Source organism: Zingiber officinale, chromosome 2B, assembly GCF_018446385.1.
Source record: "Zingiber officinale cultivar Zhangliang chromosome 2B, Zo_v1.1, whole genome shotgun sequence".
NCBI classification, from domain to species: Eukaryota; Viridiplantae; Streptophyta; class Magnoliopsida; order Zingiberales; family Zingiberaceae; genus Zingiber; species Zingiber officinale.
Genome location: NC_055989.1, coordinates 105,486,595 through 105,495,737, shown reverse-complemented (window position 1 = coordinate 105,495,737; position 9,143 = coordinate 105,486,595). Strand labels below are relative to the sequence as shown.

Genomic DNA, 9,143 nt, shown 5'->3' with positions numbered 1-9,143 from the left:
CAATATACTTTAAGCATACAACTACTAAAATTGAGGATGATATGCCAACTACGGCTTGGTTATTGGTGTTAAGGATGATTAATCAATCAAATAAGACACTGTTAGTAGATCAATAATCTAGCTTCTTTATTTTTTATACTTCTTCCAGTAGCATGGTTAAAGTGTCGAAAAATTATGCAATGGTTATGAGAAATTTTATGATGGAGAAAGTAAACCAGATGTTCGGTTCACAATCAAACAACACTAATATTGAATTAATAACAACTGGGATGATTGCACTAAGAAAAAAATTTAGTTATAATTGAACTTACCTCAGAAAAATCTAATCATCAGCAGTGTCTAAGAGGTCTCGAGTCTCCTGTGACTCAATACCATGCTCTGACTGGGATCTTGTGACTGGGGCTACTGTGATCGGTCCCATCTAGCAATGGTTGCTCGCATCTAGGACAATGCCTGCTCCTGAGTAGTCCATCTCTCCTCCCACCTCTGATCCATGGTAGTCATCTGAGTCTTCAATTCTTGATTTTCTTTTCTTAATGACTCCACCTCAAAAGAAGAAGAAGAGGAACTGACACGCCCCCTAGGAGTCCTCAAGCAATCAAATACCACCTTGGCCTGGGAGCCAAGACCGTAGAGGGAGGAGTTCTTTGTCCTTCCACCCACAACATCATAATAAATTTTATTTATTTGCTGGGTGGATAGATCCTGTGACTCCCCTCCCTCTACTGGTGGCTGAGATGTCTAAGCAACCCTACTTGTCATTTCCTCCTGTGTAGAAAAAAAATATACAATTTATATCTTGTACACAATTACTAGAGTTAATTAATAATGAATAATGATTAATTATAATAAAGTTAAAAATTCAAACCCCAATGTTCTTCAATCGAAGATCTACATATGTGTCATCCTATCTCTTGTGAGTCTTAAGAAAGATCTCCAGGCAAGTGAGTTGTCTTTCTAAAGAATACTCCTGAAGCATAAATAAGTTGGTTCACAAATATAAAAGCTTGTAAATAAATAAAAATTTAATTTACAAAATATTAAATTCAATTCACCAGATCCATAGATCGATTAACTATCTTGTTTCACCAATAATCAACGTCAAGTGACTCGAAATATCGTTCTTACATGCATTGGATGATCTAGTGCCAGAGGAGTTAAGCATCAACAACATAACGTTCGAGGAAGACGAAACAGCTCCACCTCACTAAGGAGGCGATGGGAAGACCAAAGAGGAGGCAACCGCTGGCAAAAGATGCCCCGGGGAAGTGACGGCAATGCCGCTGGCAGTCTTGATGATGAAGCTCATCCTGACCATGGCGGAGCGGAAGCTCATCAGAAATCCCATTACCTATTCCACCTTGATCGGCCTCATCTGGTCTCTCGTCAAATTCAGGTATACAACCACATAAACCAATCTCGCAAATTCACAGGATCGTGAGTCTAATTATTGACTGCTGGTGGGACTTGGAGCTCCCCAGGATCATAGATAAGTCCTTGGAATTGATCTAGAATACCGGCCTCGGCATGGCCATGTTCGGCCTCGGTCAGTCTCCAAAATCCTCTGTTTCCTACATTAATTTCGCTACTTAACAATTACAATTCGCAGGTCTGTTCATGGCGCTGCAATCGAGAATCATAGCATGCATATACAAGGTCACGATATACGGCATGGTCCTGAAGTTCCTCCTCGGCTTGGCCGTCATGGTCGCGCCCTCCGCAGTATTCGGCCTACGCGGCGACCTCTTGTGGATCGCCATTGTCCAGGCAGCTCTGCCTTGTGGCGTTGTTCCCTTCGTGTTCGCGAAAGAGTACAATTTGCACGCGGACATTCTCAGCACAGCGTGAGCACATACCGATCTCTTGCCTTCTTCTCTCATCTTATTCATCGTCAATTAATCCACTCCTTGCTTGAATCTTTGTGACAAAGTGTTCATTGGGATGATCGTTACTGTGCCCGTAGCTTTGGTTTACTACATCCTCTTGGGCCTATGAAACCAGTCTTCTACCTCACTCGCTATTGCTATTAGATGCAGCTTTACTGACCTAGTTTTGTTGCCGTTCGAACAGGTCTTTTTCAAGATAGTAAAAAAATGAATACGCTCATCTCCAGCGCCCCCGCCAATCTATCTCAGGGCTAATAGGGAGGAGGTAAATCGCAGGCAGCTACTAGCCTTTGGAATAGTGACTAGTAAATAAGGGAGACATTTACCTCGACTTTGCCGAGATTCGAACCCCAGATCTCATGGTGGCAACACCTCATGTGCTAGCCACTAGACCCATCCTAGGGGACGAACATGCCTTCTTCAAGCTCTATCCTATAATTGTCATTGTTTTATGTTTGCCATGTGCGAGAGGCCGAGCCTTCTTCTTCAAGCTCTATCCTATAGTTGTCATTGTTTTATGTTCGGGCCTTCTTGTTCATGTGTCCATGTATGGTCGTTGGTTTACTTATTTAGACAAAGTTACAAGTATTCACTACAAAAATAGTCGCGAATAACGACTGGATATTCCGTCGGTACATGAGCTTTTTGACCGAATATTGACGAAATTTTTGATATTGGGAAGAATTGGGTCGGCGCTCAATTTATCGACGAAAATTATGTTTAGTCAGCAAATACCGATGGAATGTTTGAATTCCGTCAGTATATATTAACGACAGAAAACTTATCCCGTCGGCAAAGGGCAAACGACATGTAACGGAGGTTACCGACAGAATCAAATTCAGTCGGTATATCACTGACAGAAAAGTTAATTCCGTCGGTGATTCCCGATTGAATTAACTTTTTCGTCGGTAACCACCGACGGAATTAAATATTCCGTCGGGAATCACCGACGGAATTAACTTTTTCGTCGGTGATATACCGACAGAATACAATATTCCGTCGGGAATCACCTACGGAATTAAATATTCCGTCGGTGATTTCCGACAAAATAAACTTTTCCATCGGCATTGTATCGTAAATATAGTGTTGCAGTTCGATAACTTACCGACGGAATGTGGATTTCCGTCGAAAATTACCGACGGAATATTGATTTCGTCGGCAATATGCAGTAAAAAATTTGAAATCTCTGCTTTGAATTTCCCACTTATCATATATACAATGTTTATACAATAAAACCATCAAAAATGATGGTAACACAAACACAAATCATACTTAATTAATCACAATCAACAACCAACACAACATACAATATGCTCACAAACAAATGATAAAAATGTCTAAAACATAATACAAAACATACTAACAAGTGGCCATATCTCCAAAATTCAATACAAAATAAAACATAACCAAATATCAAGTACTGACAATCATAAACATCCAAACTTATTGACAAGTCAACGTCAAATACAAAATATCCAAACTTACCATGATACATCACCTACACATATATCCAAATATAATTCTGTAAAAGTTAAATATAAGAGATTATAATCAGACTGAATTGTTATAAATGTAATATATAAGTCAAAAATTGTAATATATAACTAATTTTACATGTAATAAAATATCTAGATTATATTGTTGATATCCAATGATAGTATGGTGGTGAATGTACCAATATGGACTCCTGCAAAAAGCAATACAATTTAAGATAAATATTTAAGAATATCCAAATAGAATAATTATATTTTACTTAATTAATGTATGATAAATTAAAACCCCTTAAGAATCTGAAACCTAAAAGCTACTACAATATACTTTAAGCATACAACTACTAAAATTGAGGATGATATGCCAACTACGGCTTGGTTACTGGTGTTAAGGATGGTTAATCAATCAAAAAAGACACTGTTAGTAGATCAATAATATAACTTCTTTATTTTTTCTTCTTCTTCCAGTAGCATGGTTAAAGTGTGGAAAAATTATGCAATGGTTATGAGAAATTTTATGATGGAGAAAGTAAACCAGATGTTCGGTTCACAATCAAACAACACTAATATTGAATTAATAACAACGGGGATGATTGCACTAAGAAAAAAAATTAGTTGTAATTGAACATACCTCAGAAAAATCTAATCATCATCAGGGTCTAAGAGGTCTCGAGTCTCCTGTGACTCAATACCATGCTCTGACTGGGGATCTTGTGACTGGGGCTACTGTGATCGGTCCCATCTAGCAATCGCTACTCGCATCTAGGACAATGCCTGCTCCTGAGTAGTCCATCTCTCCTCCCACCTCTAATCCATGGTAGTCATCTGAGTCTTCAATTCTTGATTTTCTTTTCTTAATGACTCAACCTCAAAAGAAGAAGAAGAGGAACTGACATGCCTCTAGGAGTCCTAAAGCGATCAAATACCACCTTGGCCTGGGTGCCAAGACCGTAGACGGAGGAGTTCTTTGTCCTTCCACCCACAACATCATAATAAATTTTATTTATTTGCTGGGTAGATAGATCCTGTGACTCCCCTCCCTCTACTGGTAGCTGAGATGCCTAAGCAACCCTACTTGTCATTTCCTCCTGTGTAGAAAAAAAAATACAATTTATATCTTGTACACAATTACTAGAGTTAATTAATAATGAATAACGATTAATTATAATAAAGTTAAAAATTCAAACCCCAATGTTCTTCGATCGAAGATCTACATATGTGTCATCCTTTCTCTTGTGAGTCTTAAAAAAGATCTCTAGGCAAGTGAGTTGTCTTTCTAAAGAACGCTCCTAAAGCACAAATAAGTTGGTTCACAAATATACAAGCTTGTAAATAAATAAAACTTTAATTTACAAAATATTAAATTCAATTCACCAGATCCATGGCTCGATTAACTATCTTGTTTCACCAATAATCAACGTCAATTGACTCGAAATATCGTTCTTACATGCATTGGATGATCGATCTAGTGCCAGAGGAGTTAAGCATCAACAATAAAACGTTCGAGGAAGACGAAACAGCTCCACCTCACCAAGGAGGCGATGGGAAGACCAAAGAGGAGGCGATCGCCGGCAAAAGATGCCCCGTGGAAGTGACGGCCATGCCGCCGACAGTCGTGATGATGAAACTCATCCTAACCATGGCGGGGCGGAAGCTCATCAGAAATCCCATTACCTATTCCACCTTGATCGGCCTCATCTGGTCTCTCGTCAAATTCAGGTATACAGCCACATAAACCAATCTCGCAAATTCACAGGATCGTGAGTCTAATTATTGACTGCAGGTGGGACTTGGAGCTCCTCAGGATCATAGATAAGTCCTTGGAATTGATCCAGAATACCGGCCTCGGCATGGCCATGTTCGGCCTCGGTCAGTCTCCAAAATCCCCTGTTTCCTGCATTAATTTCGCTACTTAACAATTACAATTCGCAGGTCTGTTCATGGCGCTGCAATCGAGAATCATAGCATGCGGATACAAGGTCACGATATACGGCATGGTCCTGAAGTTCCTCCTTGGCCCGGCCGCCATGGCGCGCCCTCCGCGGCATTCGGCCTACGCGGCGACCTCTTGTGGATCGCCATTGTCCAGGCAACTCTGCCTTGTGGTGTTGTTCCCTTCGTGTTTGCGAAAGAGTACAATTTGCACGCGGACATTCTCAGCACAGCGTGAGCACATACCGATCTCTTGCCCTTCTTCTCTCATCTTATTCATCGTCAATTAATCCACTCCTTGCTTGAATCTTTGTGACAGAGTGTTCATTGGGATGATTGTTACTGTGCCCGTAGCTCTGGTTTACTACATCCTCTTGGGCCTATGAAACTGGTCTTCTACCTCACTCGCTATTGCTATTAGATGCAGCTTTACTGACCTAGTTTTGTTGCCGATCGAACAGGTCTTTTTCAAGATAGTAAAAAATGAATACGCTCATCTCCAGCGCCCCCGCCAATCTGTCTCAGGGCCAACACGGAGGAGGTAAATCACAGGCAGCTACTAGCCTTTGGAATAGTGACTAGCACATAAGGAAGACATTTACCTCGGCTTTGCCGAGATTCGAACCCAGTTCTCATGGTGGCAACACCTCATGTGCTAGCCACTAGACCCATCCTAGGGGACGAATAGGCCTTCTTCAAGCTCTATCCTATAATTGTCATTGTTTTATGTTTGCCATGTGCGAGAGGCCGAGCCTTCTTCTTCAAGCTCTATCCTATAGTTGTCATTGTTTTATGTTCGGGCCTTCTTGTTCATGTGTCCATGTATGGTCATTGGTTTACTTATTTAGACAAAGTTACAAGTATTCACTACAAAAATAGTCGCGAATAACGACTGAATATTCCGTCGGCATTCTGTCGGTACATGAGCTTTCCGACCGAATACCGACAGAATTTTTGATATTGGGAAGAATTGGGTCGGTGCTCAATTTATCGACGGAAATTATATTTAGTCGGCAAATACCGACGGAATGTATGAATTCCGTCGGTATATATTAACGACAGAAAACTTATCCCGTCTGTAAAGGGCAAACGACATGTAACGGAGGTTACCGACTGAATCAAATTCCGTCGGTATATTACCGACGAAAAAGTTAATTCCGTCGGTGATTTCCGATGGAATTAACTTTTTCGTCGCCAACCACCGACGTAATTAGATATTCCGTCGGGAATCACTGACGGAATTAACTTTTCCGTCGGTGATATATCGACAGAATACAATATTCCGTCGGGAATCACCGACGGAATTAAATATTCTGTCGGTGATTTCCGACGGAATAAACTTTTCCATTGGCATTGTATCGTAAATACAGTGTTGCAGTTCGATAACTTACCGACGGAATGTGGATTTTCGTCGAAAATTACCGACGGAATATTGAATTCCGTCGGCAATATGCAATAAAAAATTTGAAATCTCTGCTATGCATTTTCCACTTATCATATATACAATTTTTATACAATAAAACCATCAAAAACGATGGTAACACAAACACAAATCATACATAATTAATCACAATCAACAACCAACACAACATACAATATGCTCACAAACAAATGATAAAAATGTCTAAAAAATAATACAAAACATACTAACAAGTGGCCATATCTCCAAAATTCAACACAAAATAAAACATAACCAAATATTAAGTACTGCCAATCATAAACATCCAAAAGTACTAACAAGTCAACGTCAAATACAAAATATCCAAACTTACCATGATACATCACCTACACATATATCCAAATATAATCCTGTAAAAGTCAAATATAAGAGATTATAATCAGACTGAATCATTATAAATGTAATATATAACTCAAAAATTGTAATATATAACTAATTTTGCATGTAATAAAATATCTGGATTATATTGTAGATATCCAATGATAGTATGGTGGTGAATGTATCAATGTGGACTCCTGCAAAATGCAATACAATTTAAGATAAATATTTAAGAATATCCAAATAGAATAATTATATTTTTCTTAATTAATGTATGATAAATTAAAACCCCTTAATAATCTGAAACCTAAAAACAACCACAATATACTTTAAGCATACAACTACTAAAATTGAGGATGATATGCCAACTACGGCTTGGTTATTGGTGTTATGGATGGTTAATCAATCAAATAAGACACTGTTAGTAGATCAATAATCTAGCTTCTTTATTTTTTAATACTTCTTCTAGTAGCATGGTTAAAGTGTGAAAAAATTATGCAATGGTTATGAGAAATTTTATGATGGAGAAAGTAAACCAGATGTTTGGTTCACAATCAAACAACACTAATATTGAATTAATAACAACTGGGATGATTGCACTAAGAAAAAAATTTAGTTATAATTGAACATACCTCAGAAAAATCTAATCATCAGCAGGGTCTAAGGGGTCTCGAGTCTCCTGTGACTCAATACCTATTTTCTCGAGCTTTTAGAGCCTTTGTCTGCCATCTTTCTACAGACCAAGTGGTCGTCCATGCACTCCAAATCTCATCGGATACATAAGCTGGTCTAGTGCCATCCGTTCTCATATAATATAAAAGTTCCTTGTATAACTTGGCATAGTAAATATTCCAAGTCGCTGTAAATTCTGCCTCGTATCCATCCTCCCATGTATATTTTTTCTGCAATTAGAAATTAAAAATTTAGTATATTAAAGAATAAATATATTGTACATATTCAAGTTACTTACCACAAATTCGTTATAATAAAAATCTTTAGTCTCACTATCTACATGTCTCCATGTAGTACCAGCAATGCAGACTCTTTCTTTAAATTTTCTTGTAATGTATGTGGATACTCGATGGTCGTCAGGAGTAAATCTGCATATAAATAATTTTAAGACATAAGCTATATGTTTAAAAAAAAGAACATGAATTACTAATAATTAAATAAATACTTACGACTCTCTAACAACCCTAAGAACTGTAGATCCACGAAGTGGTGGTGCTGGATGATCTGTCATGAGATATAATATATACAAAATAGCATTACAACACATCATAATAAAGTTTACAAACATGATAATCAGGCAATAAAATAGGATTGAAGTATAACTTACTTGATGAACAATAATGCTAAAATATAATTAATGCTAGACTCTGGAAACAGTTCTACTCAACATCAACAGTTTGTAAGTCATCGTCGCTAGACTCTGTTATGTCAGCAAAATCCTCACTGCTAGATGCCTCTCCATCATCTAGCTCCTCGTCAGTGGCATTAACATCTACAAGTAATTGTGATGTAGATGGAAGTTGTGAATCAACTGAATGTCTCTCTACTTCATCATTCTGAAATGCATCATGGTTTTGAGCAGTAATGATGTTCGACATTTCTATGATCAAACGAGGCTTCATTCGACAAACAGACAACCATTCACTAGCTCTTCATCTCTTCGTAGGATATTCAAGATAAAAAACTTGACCCGCTTGTATTGCAAAAATGAAAGGTTCAAACTTATTGAACCTTCTATTTGCATTAATCTCAACTAAATTATAATTTGGATGTATTCTGATACATGTTCTTGGGGTCGGATCATACCATGAACATTTGAATAACACACACCTTTTTATAGGTAATGCTGGATATTCAATCTCTATAATTTCCTCAAATCTACCATAGTAATCAAACTCAGCGTTATTGGTGTCGATAGATCCCTTTACACAAACACCAGAATTATAAGTTAATCTCCGTGAATCTCGTTGTGTCACATAGAATTTGAGACCATTAACATACAACCAGAGTAGACCATTATTTGGCGAAGGGGTCCTGATGCAAGAT

At 38.2% G+C, this 9,143-nt stretch overlaps 2 pseudogenes; both read left to right on the top strand.

The window, feature by feature from the left end:
* Window positions 1-1,277: 1,277 nt before the first annotated feature.
* Window positions 1,278-1,995, top strand: LOC122048522 (annotated as a pseudogene).
* Window positions 1,996-4,823: 2,828 nt separating this feature from the next.
* On the top strand, window positions 4,824-5,694 carry LOC122048521 (annotated as a pseudogene).
* Window positions 5,695-9,143: the final 3,449 nt, after the last annotated feature.